This window comes from Argiope bruennichi, chromosome 10 (assembly GCF_947563725.1).
Source record: "Argiope bruennichi chromosome 10, qqArgBrue1.1, whole genome shotgun sequence".
Lineage (NCBI taxonomy): Eukaryota > Metazoa > Arthropoda > Arachnida > Araneae > Araneidae > Argiope > Argiope bruennichi.
The window spans coordinates 50,762,428-50,778,288 of NC_079160.1; the positions used below are offsets into that span (position 1 = coordinate 50,762,428).

Below are 15,861 nucleotides of genomic sequence, written 5' to 3' on the forward strand. Positions count from 1 at the left end.
CCTATGCCAGGACGCCGGCTAGTTGTTGCATTGTTCTGAAAATATAGACCAACAGATGGTTAATTCTTTGTTGGAATTTGGCCCAAATTTGTGCATACACTGTCAAATATCAGTATAAAATTTTATCCATTTTGTTTTCTTCGTTTTTTTATCGTGTCGACTTCTATTCGAACAGCCTGACAGGTAGATTTTCTCTGAATGGAGGTTGCACAAAATTTAATAGAAATCTTGAAATCTGGTGTAAAAACTTCATACCAAATGTCATCCGTCAAGCTCAAAGCATTTTTGAGTTATCTTTGTCACAGACAGACACACAAAATTCCAAAAATGTGTTTAGCGGTTTCATGAAACGTGTAGAGTCAACAATATCTCCAGTTGAAATGTTTTAACGATTACAGTGCTTTCATTCTTTTGCTTCATATATAAGAAAATAATTAAGAAATTTTGATGAATAACATTGATCCTATAGTCAATGTTTTGTATTTTCGGACCTTTATTTGTTTGTACTTAAGCGGTGTGCGATGTGCTATGGATAGAACCTGGGACTTTGTGGTAACTAAACCATTATACCAAAACGATCATTCGGGTAGAAGAGTTGGTAACTGGCCTATATGCATTGCACCATAGTACCTCTTAAAGAAAGTGTGGGAAGAAGTTATTCAACGGATGAAGAAGTAGAATTTTTTTTAAAAAATGATTTCACGCACATTTGAGTTCTTTTTATCACAAAGAAAAAAAAAACCTTGGTGTCATTTCGATAAATAACATTCCAGAAAATATCTTTTAGAAAAATCTCGTTTATATTTGACACAATCTTATATGTTACACTTTCTTGTTGATTGATACGCACAAAGAATATCATTCACTGTTTAGCTATTTTTTTAATTCAACAAATGTATCAACAATTTCATTCGATAATCAAGGCGAACGATTAACGATATTAGAACACGAAATCATTCTTTTTTTTTTTCTTCACTGTCTTTTTATCAAACGCTTTGGTGGTGTCAGAACAAGAACCCGTGGGCCGTCCTATCTCGGATCTCGACAGCATAAACTTAAAATGGGAAGGTTGTTTATCTTTATCCAAAAAGGTCACGTGTCCATTAGGAAGACAAATGAGACTATCTGGGAGATGATGTCAACTACTGGCTCGCCAAACTGAACTGACTCCACGCTCTACAACATGTGCCATAGATAAAAGATACCATCTAACTTCGAGAGATTTGCTCGAATTGTAGCGTCGAAATACTGGTTTTGCTTTTTGGAAGTGTTTAAGGAGGGGTTTAATAACGAATATTAATTCAAATATCTTGGTTCAGGCTATTTTTCTCATGGCCTGCAATTTTTTTTCTTGATATTTCTTGAGAAAAGGGCATTTTGAAATGTGACTCAAATTTTTGGAGTATTTAGAAGATGCCGAGGAAAAATTTTTTTTAACATTAAGTTTTTTTTAACTATTTAATTCTAAAACTCGGAGAGTGGGGACATTCATTTAGTATTTTCAAGACAAAATTAGAATGGCTAGTTGTATTCTCAACATGGAAGTAGTTTTCTTCTTTAAAAATTATTCCTGTATTGTAGCGTTCAAACGCGTGATACCATAGTGATTTAATAACGTTTAGAATATGAATTTATTATCCGAATTTCCGAAAAGAATTAAAAAGAGGACATAATGTATTTGGATTATAAATCATATATATTTAATCAATACTACCAAAACGGGGTTATTCAGACGTTTGTAACCACTTGTGATCATTCTGAGTTTCGTTTGTAGACATGTGTGCCCATAATGAACTGTCATTGCCTCAAATGTTACTTATCTAAAACAGAAACATTTTTTTGTTAAATAAAGTATTTTAGTCTAAAGTATATTTAAACTCAAATTATATATAAAAATCAAGGTTTCCCATCCGTGGGGCATACACAAAAAATAAATAAGATAACTTTGGAATGCATAATTTAACAATAAATAATTATAGATAAAGACTATAGTTACCCATCAGTGGTACTTACAAAATGATATGTTTATATGTTCTTTAAAATACAGACCGTCAGCCCCCTACTGGATTTGGCTCATAATTTGATATGTGTCTGTGATATAGATATTAAACCTGTGTGTCGAATTTTATCTATTTAGCTCTCTTTGTTTGGTAACTACCGTATTAACTTATATTCGAACAACCGGACAGATGGACTTACTCTGAACAGATTTTATTCAAAATTTAATACAAATCAGCAAATTCAGGGTAAAAACCATATGACAATTTTCAACCTTTTTAGTTCAAAGCGTTTTTCAGTTATCTTTGTCCCAGACAGACGACTATCATCCAAAAATGTGTCTTTAGAATATCTAAATAGTAGAGATTCGTCAGAAACTCGAGTTCGAATTCTGATTCGTCAGAAACTCGAGTTCGAATTCTGACGATTACAATACTTTCTCTATAATTTATATAATAGAAAGTAAAAATGTTCCAGTTTTAGTAATGGTGATTGTTCTTAATCATTCGCCATTTCGAAAAGAAATAAATTCAGATTTTTTTTTTAATGAATGGCAAAAATAAATAACGGCATTTAAATAATGGCATAATTTCAAACATATACATAAGAATTTAGGAAAACTAAAGAGAAATAATTGTAAATTTGTCCCTGGGAATTGGATGGTTAGGAGCTGTATCTTCGTCGATGGATAACTGAAATCGAAACTCCTTTGATTCATTATTCATCTAAGGTCCATGAATGAAATAAAATGATCTAAAAAATTAAAGTAGAATATATCCTAGCGATATGAGACTAACCTGCTGCGAATAGCTGTTTAATCTTTCAGACTTGATGGAGAATTAATGGTTCTGTATTTAGGATCAACTCTCTATATCGGATTCATTTAAACGAACTTTATTCCAATAACTTTCATAGAATTCCCCTCAACCATACCCCTTAGTGAATTATAAAATATTAAATATAGAAAAAAATGTTGATAACTGGAAGGTAGCAAAATAATAATAATAATAAAGCTTTGTATCTCTTAACGGATATGCAACAACTAGTAAGCATCGGTATTTTGTCTTTGTATAATTACAAGCAAAATTCAGCGAATACAGAGGTAAGTTCTTGACGAATGCCCTTATAAATTCTGCAAGAACAAAACTTAATAACAGATTTAGCATGAGAATTCAGTTACAGTTAGATATTATAGATAGATGTTTATCATTTTCACGATTAAGAACATCATCATCGATATCAAAAACTAATGCCACTTTAATGAAGTTATTTATTTATTTTTTAAGATTTACAGTCCACTTTTCGATTATGCATAAATCTATCTCATGATTTTAGGTTTAATAATTAGTTTTCCATATCTTTTTGTCCACTTTATTATTTTTTTTTACTCTCTTCAAACAGGGCGTGAACCATAGTTTGGGAATACCTGATCTAAACTAATCTTATACAATCTTATCGAGAGAGGAAAATATAAAAAAAAAATAGTTTTTGAGTGTATATGAAATATAAATAAACTTTTTCTTAAAAACAAAATAAAATCGACTTCATATGAGGCCTTTATGAGAGAAGGGGATATTTTGCATGCTAAAATATATATCTATTGTTTTTTTGTCAAAGACCCGGCATTAAAAAAAGGGATTGAGTTTTGAAAGAAATCCAGTTACTGTGCCTATATCAACTTTTTCGTATGATGAGAATTCTGAAGAAGGCATTGAATGAAAATATGAGATCATATTCGGGATGATTAATGGACTTAATGCTGTTGTGATGATTTGCTTATGATTATTTTGGGTGTTCACTGAAATACAAACTTATCAGAGAGAGCAATCGAAAAACAAACGACAGGCAAAAAAAAAAAAAAAAAAAAAAGAAAAAAAAAAAAACTACCGGAAAACCGTGACCTCTTTTTACCCCATTCAAGTTCAGCTATTAATGTACATTTGTTTTAATGATCTAATAGCATGTATGAAATTATTCTGATGAATATGCTACATAATGATATGAGATTAGAACTGGAATTAGACGTTTTGATCCTTGGGACCAAACTTTGCTTTTAATATTTCATCGTAACAGCTTGTACTGCTTTTTAATATATTTAATTGCATAGTCTTTTAAAATATTATTTTGGTATAAATATTTTATAATTTGTTAGCAAAAACTAACGTACCTCGTTCTAAAATTATATAGGGAAAAAGACTACCACTACCACCACAAAATTTATTTCTCTTTTTCCCCAAGATACAAACGATAGGCTATATGACACCATTTTACATCTAAAAATTATTAGAAGAATTTTACAAAAAAAAAAAAAAACTTTGGCGAGTTGTGCTCGGTCTTCCAGACATTTTTGCAAATGCTTATTACGCATATACTATAAGCATAAAGTTACTTTTTATAGAAAAGTCCAAGAATTAAAATATTGACAAAATTTTACTATAAATTTTATCATGTTTAACTTAGTTGTAAGGAACATAAAAACGATGCCACCTATAGTATGAATGCAGAGCTTTTTAAAATAAATAAAACTTTAATGTTAAACGTTAGTCGGATTCTATAAAATGTTATATGTTACTGTCCATATGGTAAACTATTGCAATAATGTGAAAATGTAGACCTGAGAGCCAAAACTGACATTTTTTTTTTCCAAAAAGTGCTTGAACTTTGGCAACTTTTGGAAAGAACTTGGCAATGTAAATTATTCCACATTTTAATAATGGAGAATTTTTTTGATATTTTTTTGAACATTGGTAGAGAATAGCAGTAATGGGAAATTGTAAACTTGAGAATGGACATTGGTATTTTGTTATTCTTTCAAAAAGTCCTCGATAGATATTTGCTTGCGATTTCTTAGCAATGCAAATTATTCCTCATTTTATTAATGGAGAATTTATTTTTAACAAAAGAGGTTCATTAATAGATGATTACAGTAATGTGAAAATATAGACCTGAGAGTCAAAATTGGCATTTAAAAAAATTTCAAAAAGCCCTTGACAGAAATTTACTTTCAATTCCTTGGCAATGTGCATTATTCTTCATTTTATTAATGAAAATTAATAGTTTCCGGCATGAAGACACCGGTTTCAAATGTGTTTAATAGTTTCTGAAACGTGTTATAAAGCATGTTCAATGTGGCGTTCACCATTTTCTGAAAGCACGTTAAATCATATTACTGCATTCTCCATAGTAGTTCTTAGCATATCAGGAAGAATGTTGCGCACATGTCGGTGTATCGCTTTTTTCAGTTCCGCCAGATTCTTTAGATGATCACCATAAACAGTGCTTTTGAGATAACACACATTGAACATGCTTTGTAACACGTTTCAGAAATTAATAAGCTTATTTTGTATCGGTGTCTTCATATCCTATTTTGTCTTCACAATATTGTTAAAGCGCCATTTTACCCCTGGTGGTGAGTTTTTGAACGGCTTTTTTTTGCAGAAAATTTTTTTATGACCTTTTTTAAATGATTACCAAGTTTAATAACATTTCGTCCAGTAGTTTTCCTTTTATGACCATTTCAAAATGTAACTTTAATTATAACCACCCTGTATATTATTCCTCATTTAATCAGTGGTGAATTATATTTTTAGCAAAAGAGGATAGATAACATGGAGATGGATTCTCTAGCTGCCTGTAGTGGCTTTCTATTTGAATTATCAATTTCAGTTAAATTCACGATAAATGATTTATCTGACATCGGCTTTCTTTAGATAAAATTATGTACCTTCGCTCCCGTGTTACGTTAGAGCAGCACAACACTTTCCAAATCACTCTTCCTCTCCAACCTCGAAACACTGTCCTTCGGTATTTCCCGGTGTCTACCACGACCGGCACCCACCTCCACTAACAATAGCAAATAGTTCGAAAACGACACACTGTTTACATACACACATCGCGTCCTGGAAGGTCGGCCGCTGTCAAGTTCACGAAATGTCGCGCCGCGGAAAAAAGAAAAGAAGAGGAGCGTAGGGGCCGAAGGGAGGGGGGAGAAGCAAAATCGTGGGCGAACCGAAACTGCGGGGGTTAGCCCGAAAAACGCTCATGATCCTCTGCGCTTCGAACATTATCCAGAGTCACAGCTAAAGTCAATTCTTGTCTCACTTTTTGGGAGAGATTATCCGGCTTTTAGGTGAGTTATTCTATATGATGGCGTAACTATTGGAATGGAACGAATATGCGATGGTGTATGTGTGGAGCTGAAGAAAGTTCTGGAATGAAATCAGGATAAAAAAGTACTGTTGGGAAAGTGGATTGAGAAATGTAAGTTAAGATGATAGCTTTCTTAGTTTAATTTATAATGTATAAGTAAATTATTTTGTGGGAAAATTAAAGGATAGTGAGTTACGTACATGCAGTATATCACTGTAATGAGCCTACAGATACTCTACTAAATAACTTCAGCAATAATCGTAAATAACTGTTAGCAATATTGTTTTAGAAATTAATTAGAAATTTGAGCCTTCTATAAATAATAAATGTAAGAAGAGAAACTTTGAATATGCTCTACTCGCCAAACTTAATAGCTAAATTGCTGGCAACTCAAGAGATTTGGCGCAATTTTTAAATGGCTTTTTAATGTATATTTATCTCTATATTTTAAAATAATATATTTCCCAAAAGTGAATGAAAATACAACTAAAAACTGAAAAATATATCTAAATATGTTTATTATGACATCTTCTGAGTATATCTAAAAATTATCCAAAATTTGCGCTTACTATAAATAAGAAATGTAAAAAGAAAAATTCTGTATATGTTCTATATGTCAAACTTAATAGCAAAATTACTGGCAACTCAACAGATTTGGCTCAATTTTTAAGCAACTTTTGGATGCATTTGAATTATATATTTATCTGTATATTTTAAAATAACATATTTCCCAAAAATGTATGAAAATACATCTAAAAACTGAAAAAAAATTTAATAAGTTTAATATGACATCTTCTAAGTACATCTAAAAGCCAAAATTTATTTGCAAAACTAAAATCAATTCAGGTTTTGGGGCAATTTCTCCGCACTTTTGGTTATAAGCGTTTAAAACCATAAAAAAAACCTTTATAAACATAAATCATAAAATTATAACCTTAAATTGTTTAATTCAGATTTTTAACGAAATTTAAAAAAAAAAAATCTTTCATAAATCGAGTTTAGTTGCGTTAAAGTATTCGTTTCATAAAATACATGTTTCCCTAGACTTTTAAAATTATTTAAAATAAATTATTTTTAAGTCTATCTTTACTATAATTTCATACTTTAAAATTGTATTAAATGTTTCATATTTTTAAAAAAAATCAGAAATTTTACTTAAACAGATAAAATTATTATGCCACATAATTTTTTTATCTTAAAAATAAGGCAGCTTTAAAAAAAAATTGAAAGAAAAATGAATAAAAGAACCGAAGAATCAAGTAAAAATAAAATCTCTGCTTAAAAATATTTACTTTATTTTCTAAACTAAAACTCATAATCTGGAATATTGTCGAAAACTAGATTCTAGATAAATATTGAGGTGAAAAACCGGGATTATGCGATTTAAGAGCGGGAAACCGGGATTATGCGATTTAAGAAAAATATTTGAAAGTAAATAAAAGTTTATTTCTGTTTGTAGAATACAGTGTTAAAGAACGGAAAGATTTCTTTTAAGTTAAAGACATTCCTATTACGCAACATTTCCCGTTTGGCAGTGAATGTTCTTTTTAGCGTACTGCTGGAGCTCTAAACGGAATTTGTATCAGTTTTCATATTTATTTAAAGTAAAATGACCCATTTTTTTATTGTTTTTGGGAATGCTAATTTATTTTTAACTTTATATTACGATTGCGTTATCTAGTGTATTGAATTAATTTTGTATTTTCAATGCCTACATTTATGATAAATATATTGTGTGTATTTTTATCTGTATTATTATTTGTAATTTTTTATCTATACATTAAACATTTTTTAGTTTTTAAATTTGTTTTGTGTTTTGGATGTTTATATTTATAATAAATATGTTATATGCATTTTGATTTGTGCTATTAGTTTTAGATACTTTTTTATTTTTGGAATATGTTTGTGTTTCATTCTAGTTTCTTTTAGTATATTGTTTAATTTAGTTCTGGAGTAGTATAATATTTGCGACTGTATTAACAAATTCAAAATTTTCCACCACCTTATACCCTAAAATTATGTTTCTTTCTTTAGAAAATAAATATATAAAATAAACAGATTCAAGAAAAAAGAATATAAGTAAGATTTTAAATTCTATTATGTTGATTTATAGTTTATTTAATAAGAAGGGGAAATAATATTTAACGAACATTAAATTAATTTCTATTTATCTTCCAAAATGTTTTTACGAATTAAAAGAATTGTATGGAAACTAAATGCAATGATTCATTTTCGCATTATTTATATGTTTCTACTATGGTATGGTATGGTTACTAATATAGTTCTTTTATAATCATTTATTATCAGTAATAAGAAAAATATAGTCAAATAAATTTACTAAAACTGAAGTTGATGAATTAATTTATAATTAAATCATTTTTCTTTTGTAATTAATAGAAATTAAAATTAAATATTTGTGAATGTAAACATAGAGTAACAGTTATCATTGAATTAAAGCAATCGTTAAAAAAGAAAATATTACTTTGCAAATATGTTTATAAAGATGAAAAATTAATTTTGCATTATTATTATTTAGTTTAAAAAAAGAAAAAGAATTGATTGCAATTTCTAAATAATTTACTGAGAAAAATTTTGTACCTATAAGCCATAGTCTGAATTTAAAACTGATGCGGAAAATGTACGTTCTTTCTTATATGTTTTACAGAGAATTTGTTAAGAATTTCTTAATTATCTGTGAATAATCTTATATTATTCTTAATTTATTATCTGTGAATTTACACAAAAAGACTTCTTTGAACAAAATGATGTTATTTTGAGACTTTTAATGAAATATTTTAAAGATATTCATTATTTAAATTATGTTATATAGATTTCAAAACTATGTTGACCATTTAATTATATAAGTTTTTAATATTCCATTTTAAGTTTTATTATAAAACAAGATATGCTATTCAACGCTCAAGAAATTTAAGATGAAATTATTTTATGATAAAAATTGATAAGAAATGAAATTCGAATCTTTTATGAAAGTTTCAGAATTTAATCAAGATTACTTTTATTATGTCGATACGAATCAAAATATGATACATTTTAAAATTATTTCAAGACAAGTAATCAGACATTTCAAAACATTTCTCTTTACTCCATGTAAAGAATTACGCATTGTTTTTCTTTCCTTTTTTTTGTTGTAATATCGTTGGTAAAAATAAACTGTATTTGTATTTTTCTAAAAGCATTCATGTAAACCTCATAAATTTATTTTTAATGAAAAGAGGGTAAATGTAAACATTATTTATCATTTAAATAAATATATTAAAATACTTTTAAAAACAACCTTAATTTTTTTATATTTTTAATCTTATCTATGTATTCTTCTTATAACATTTGCTGTTGTTTATATTGATGCATCTATTTCTTTAACAAACTTTTACATCAAATAGAAAGCTTATACAGTTTGATGGTGAACGTAAAAACGATGTTTATTGATTTTATATAGAAGTAAAACTAAAGGGTTTAGAACATTTAAAACTGAGAAATATTTATAGCTTTTAAATAATTTTTTGTCTCTTAAATTCAGTTTTTGTGGTTATAAAGGGTTGTTTCACTATAAACTCTGCCGTTTACATACAATTTTAAAATGAGATGTCCGTTAGTTTTGATATGAAAAAAAAAATGAACTATTTGCATCGCAAAAAAAAAAAGAACAGTTGCATTTGCTATGGCGATAGATTTTTGAAAACAGCATTTCTTACAGTGGTTTATATTCATAATAATTTTTAATTCGTAGTAATTTTTTGATACTATAAACTATTTAACACTACCATTAATTTTATTTCTATAATTAAAAAGCGCTTTGAGTGATTGAAAAATTCTTAAATTATTTTTGCTGATCATTTTAACTTTATAAACTCAGGTATGCCTGATATTATTATTTATCTTTGAACTTTTTTACTGAATTAAATTATAGTTATTATCACAATGTTACATGAAGAATCTCGCATTATTAACCAAAAATATGGGAATTTCTAAAAACTTTATCAAAGTTAATGAATACTGTTTTTACATACACTAGCATGTAATGGCATTTAAATATAATATTGAAACTAATCCTTGTAGATTTAATGAGAAGGAAATGTATTTAAATTGAAAAGTATGTTTCTAAATACTGTTGGTAATGAGGTTAAAATATATATTATATATTTTTTTTTACTTGGACTAAATACTTTACCACCATTTTCAGTTGTAGATTTTTTCTATGTATATTTTTCAAAAATAGATTTTAGGGTGTTACTAAATGACATGTTATGTTAGAAGAGTTCTATTTTGTTTTCTTACATTTTATACTCCTCAGTTAATGACACAAACAAATTCCTTTTAACAAAATCGTTTTCATTTGAATGAAAAAAATTTAAAATTAGAATAGAAGAAATATTTTTAAAATTTTTTTTTTATTTAAGTATTAGAAGAAAGAATGTTTATTTGAATTCAGCTTGTCAGAATTTGCAATTTTTACATTCGGTAGTTTATTCAATTTTAAATATTTCAGAAATTAAACTGTTTTAATATGAAAAATTCTTTTTAATCCATAAAAAACACGAAATGGTGAAATGATAAGAGGATAGAAATAGTTTTTTTCACTTAGCAACAAAAAAGGTATTTGTAAAATTTATATAAAAAAAAAAAGTCAGTTTCACATTTCAATCTTTAAAAGAATTTCTGACCTTCTTAGGGCTTATAATGATAGTATAATACAGCTTATAAAAGTTAGTAAAATCGCTTTAATTTTTTCTAACTCTCATTTTCTTTAAAAGTTCATTGAAGAGTAATATGATTTAATTTATTATCGCATTTTCATATAATTTAGTTTAGCGAGATTTTTATTGAATCTCATTTTATAAATATGTATAAAAAGATAATATTTTTATTCTATTTGTTAAATATTTTAATTAACAGTTACTATTTACTTAAATGCCTAATTCTTTTCCAAAACTACTTTTTGAGTTTAACAAATATTGATTAAAATTTACTGTTTGCAGGTAAATTTTCTTGAATTAATTATAAATTAATCAGGCAAATGATCTCTGAAAATAAATTTTTTATGTCTATGAAAAAGTAAAGTTTCATCACTTCAAAATAATACAATTTACCTATAAAAATAGAATTTTCAATATGAATCCATTGAAAATTATCAATTTCATTTTTGGAATAAAATCTGAAATTGATTCTTCGAATATTTTTCAATTTAACCCAAAATTTTCTCGCATACATATTCTTTAAAAATGCCCTTTTATTCATCCATTCATTTGTTAAACTGAATATTAAATATTCGTTAAATTATTATACATATTTCTTTCTAACCTTTATTTTTCTTTTATATTACAATTAAGAATAAGAATCAAGATTTCAAATTTATTCCAATGAATTTTACAAATTGAATGCAATGGTCACTTCTTTTGTAATTTTAACAGCGAAAAATCGATTAGATTAGACGGAAAAATTCTTATAAATAATATTTTGATTATCATACTGAGATTTTTCATACCTTTTTCTTTTCAGTTTCTAACACGATATATTAATAATATGTCCTAATTAACCTTTAACTAATATTAGAATTCAATAATAAACAATGGCTTAACAACTTATTATTATTATTCAAAATTTGATGCAAAATATGTTTTAATGACATTAAATTTAAAGAGTTTGAATACAAAAATCATTTCATTATAGTTGTGAATCAAGTATTATGAAGAGAATATTATTTCAACTGTTATATTAATGCAATACAATAATTTGTGTTATAAACTTCATTTATAGAAATAAATTTATCTGAAGAATTGATTTACTTCTAAATCTTCCTATCGTATGAAAAAAATTATAATTTTTTTAATTCGCATTTAGTAATAACTTTAATTATTCTTTATTAAAACTTTTCTCATAGATTAACAATTCTAATTTATACAAGAGATGAATTTACTATTAGTAAAAGTTTAATTATCCTTTACTAAAATTTTTTTCAAAGATAATAAACTTCATTTATAGAAATAAATTTATCTTCAAAATTGATTTACTTCTAAATCTTCCTATCGTATGAAAAAAAATTATAATTTTTTTATTCGCATTAAGTTAGAAATAACTTTAATTATTCTTTATTAAAACTTTTCTCATAGATTAACAATTCTAATTTATACAAGAGATGAATTTACTATTAGTAAAAGTTTAATTATCCTTTACTAAAATTTTTCTCAAAGATAATAAACTTCATTTATAGAAATAAATTTATCTTCAAAATTGATTTACTTCTAAATCTTCCTATCGTATGAAAAAAAATTATAATTTTTTTATTCGCATTAAGTTAGAAATAACTTTAATTATTCTTTATTAAAACTTTTCTCATAGATTAACAATTCTAATTTATACAAGAGATGAATTTACTATTAGTAAAAGTTTAATTATTCTTTATTAAAAATTTTCTCAAAGATTATCATTCTAATTTATAGAACAGGTGAATTGACTTTGAATAAAAGTTAAATGATTGCTCTAAAATTAACTAGACTTATTGGAATAAATAAACTGGAAAAAAGTATGCTCGCAAGCTTACGCTAAAATAAGTATACATTTGAGGCTAGTAATTTTATTCTGAAATGAAATACCTTAAAGAGCTCCAATGAACTGGAGGAGGTTATATTATTTAATTTAAATATAAATGGTAAAGTTTCGCAATTATAAATTTGTAACTTGATCCTCAAAATAAACTCTTTTTCGTAAATGTTTCACATGCGTTAGCGTTAAAATTGAACCAAAAGTGAGCTTTCATAGAATTTTATTCCACATACAGATACAACAGTTTTTTTGAAAAGCTGTAATTTTTTTAACCATTAATGCAAAATTTCAGATACTAAACCAATATTTATTGTATACATTAAGTTCTTATACAGGACAATAAAAAAAAGGGTGATCCAAATGTGAAAAGGTTAATGATGCATATCAAACCAAAAATATTTCACAGTAGTTTGAGGAAGGGAGTTGAAACTATTGGTGGTAGAGGGTGTGTCATATTGAACGAGATAAAGCAAGTGAAAGCAAAATAATAACACAGTAGCAATAAATTCATATTTATTATTCTTTTGTGAGGAGTTAATTGCAGAAATCTTCCTCAAATGATATCTGCAGAGGACTTCTACGTCAAAACTGAGTACGTTCGAGAGAGAACGAATCACTCTTTGCGTTAAGTACAGCCAATAAGTATGAATTAAATACTTAACATGCTATTTTTGTGTTTTCGCTGTCTTTATCTCCTATAGTTTTCATTTCTAACGCTGAAAAACTATTATGAAGCTTACTTGGTTTGGTATCTAATATTGCCTCTTCAAATTTGACACAACTTTTTTTTTAAAATCACCCTTCATATTTCAAATTTGAATTGCAATGAATCCCCTCATTTATTTCGAAATAAAAGATATCCTATAAACATTTTTTAATAAGATTATATTAATATTTAAAGATTTATTTTATAATTATTGCAACCATATTTAGATTTCTTTTAAAAATATTTTATCAAAATTTCTTCCTTATTTTAGTTTATTAGTATGTTGTGATAAAAGTAAAAAAAAAATTATTAATTGCTAAATGTCAACTTTATTTAAATTATGAAACTGAAAAAATAATTTTTGTTGAAGCTGAAATTGTAATATGAAAATATATTATTTGGTAAATAATTCCCACTGTAATTATGCTTTTGATATAGTAGATATCCTTTTTGATATATATATTCTACTAGTTTTTAATAACAAATTAGTTTGTATTTTCCTGAAGTGAGGCAATTTATTTACTGGCATTCGTTTGCATGTTCAGATTTTCCTTAAAAAAAATTAGTGTGAAGTGATTATTTTCATTCGGAAATCCAACATATAAAAAATTTATTGGAAAAGGTATAAGTATCAATGAAGATTTTATAAATAATTTCATAAACATTTCATTTTTATTGTTGAAAAAGTTAAAAATTTAAACGTTAACACAGAAAGGTGCTTTCAGAGCTTGAAATTTTAACTGGTTAACGTTAATATTATTCAAGTTTAAATAGTGTAGTATATTTAAATCCATCTATAATAACGTATTACTTGAAATTCGATAGAATAATCGGAATGTAATTCTATGATGCTTGAATAGATAGACTTAAAATGTATAATATATCTCATATTTATATTTATTTTGAAACAGAGTATGCAAATTTTCATAAAATTATATAATTTAGTATTTTCTGTGTAATAACTTTAATAATTTTGTTATACTTACAAGTGTACAATGAAAATCCTTTTATTAAGATGGCTTTTTTTTATCATTGCCTGTTTATATTTGTTTATAATTACAAAACGAAATAAAGAAAGAAAAGTCTTTTAAAATTTGAGATGCATATTCTCATTTTATAGAGCCAATACAGTAAAGATTATTTTTTCATTACATTTATATATCCATTAATATATAGTGAAAAAACATTAACCAAAACAAATCTTAAAAATAAAATTTTCAAAAATTTTAAAAGAGTTAGAATCAAAACACTGTTTGCTTCAAATATATTTGCATACTATTATTTCAGAAGCAAGAACTTCTGCTGTTTTGGAATTTAGAAATAATGAACCTTTTGGCATGACGAATTAATTTGTTGAAAATTTAATTTGATAAGAGAACAGCGCTGATAAAAACAGTTCGCGCGATTTAGCTTATGAAAGAAAGTGTTCCAGAGAGCAACCGATAATCTTTCAAATGTATTAAAAAATATGATTGGTGAAAGCAGAAAATCGTTTTGTTCGAATGTAAGAAATGAAACATCAGTCAATTTGTTTTATAAATAAAACTAATTGACTTTTAATTTTGTAATAAATCTTTTAACTTTAATGCAAATAAATCTAATTAATTTATAATTTTGTAAATAAATCTAATTAAATTTAATAGTTTGATGTGCTTGTCGATTATATAGTTGAAATTTGTCCCAAAAGGAAATTCTGTGACAGAATCTTGTTCTGAAAGAATATTCTAACCGAATTATTCTTATGTAATGAAGAATATAAATTTCAAAAATGTAAGTTACGGAGAAGAGTTATCTTATTTTTTTTTAACATTTTGCGAAGCAGTTTTTTTGTACTGTGTAATTAGAGGACAGACAATTACGTTTTGAAAATGTGTCCTCATTTTTTAAGCTTATATTAAGAATTTTAGAGACTATTTATTTGCGGATTCTATGCTGTTTTGAAATAAATTATATCATTTATAAATGGCTTAATTTCTATTAAAAAGTTTAGAAATACGATAATTTATTACACGTAACTCGAGCAGTCCTAGTTATTTAAAAAATAAAATAACGCAAATTAATTATTTTTATTTTATTTATTCGAATGGCAACTAAGGATAAATGTTTTTTAGTTTTTACATATTTTCATATTAAAAAGAATTTTAAATTAGAAAAGGTCAGCAGTTTTATGTTCATGATTCATTTTTTCGGAGGAGTTTCAATTTTTATTTCGGATTAAATTTCGAATGCAGTTGAAATTTGTCCAAAAAGGAAATTCTGTGAGAGAATCTTGTTCTGAAAGAATATTCTAACCGAATTATTCTTATGTAATGAAGAATATAAATTTCAAAGAAGTGAGTTGCGGAGAGGAGTTAGCTAGCTCCTTTTGCTACATTTTGCCAAAAAGTTTTTTTTTTTAACTATGTAATTAGAGGACAGACTCATTCTGTTTTGGGAATGTGTACTCG

The 15,861-nt window shown here is 26.3% G+C and overlaps 1 long non-coding RNA gene across 2 annotated transcripts in view; it reads left to right on the forward strand.

The window, feature by feature from the left end:
• The first annotated feature begins 5,995 nt into the window (after positions 1-5,995).
• The window catches only part of LOC129987708 (uncharacterized), a 101,292-nt gene continuing 91,426 nt past the window's right edge, over positions 5,996-15,861 (forward strand). Inside the window, exon 1 of one of the 2 annotated variants that reach the window (XR_008785590.1) lies at positions 5,996-6,258. This is a non-coding gene — a long non-coding RNA (uncharacterized LOC129987708). The remainder of the gene's footprint in view (positions 6,259-15,861) is intronic. The other variant, XR_008785589.1, reaches the window with a different exon arrangement.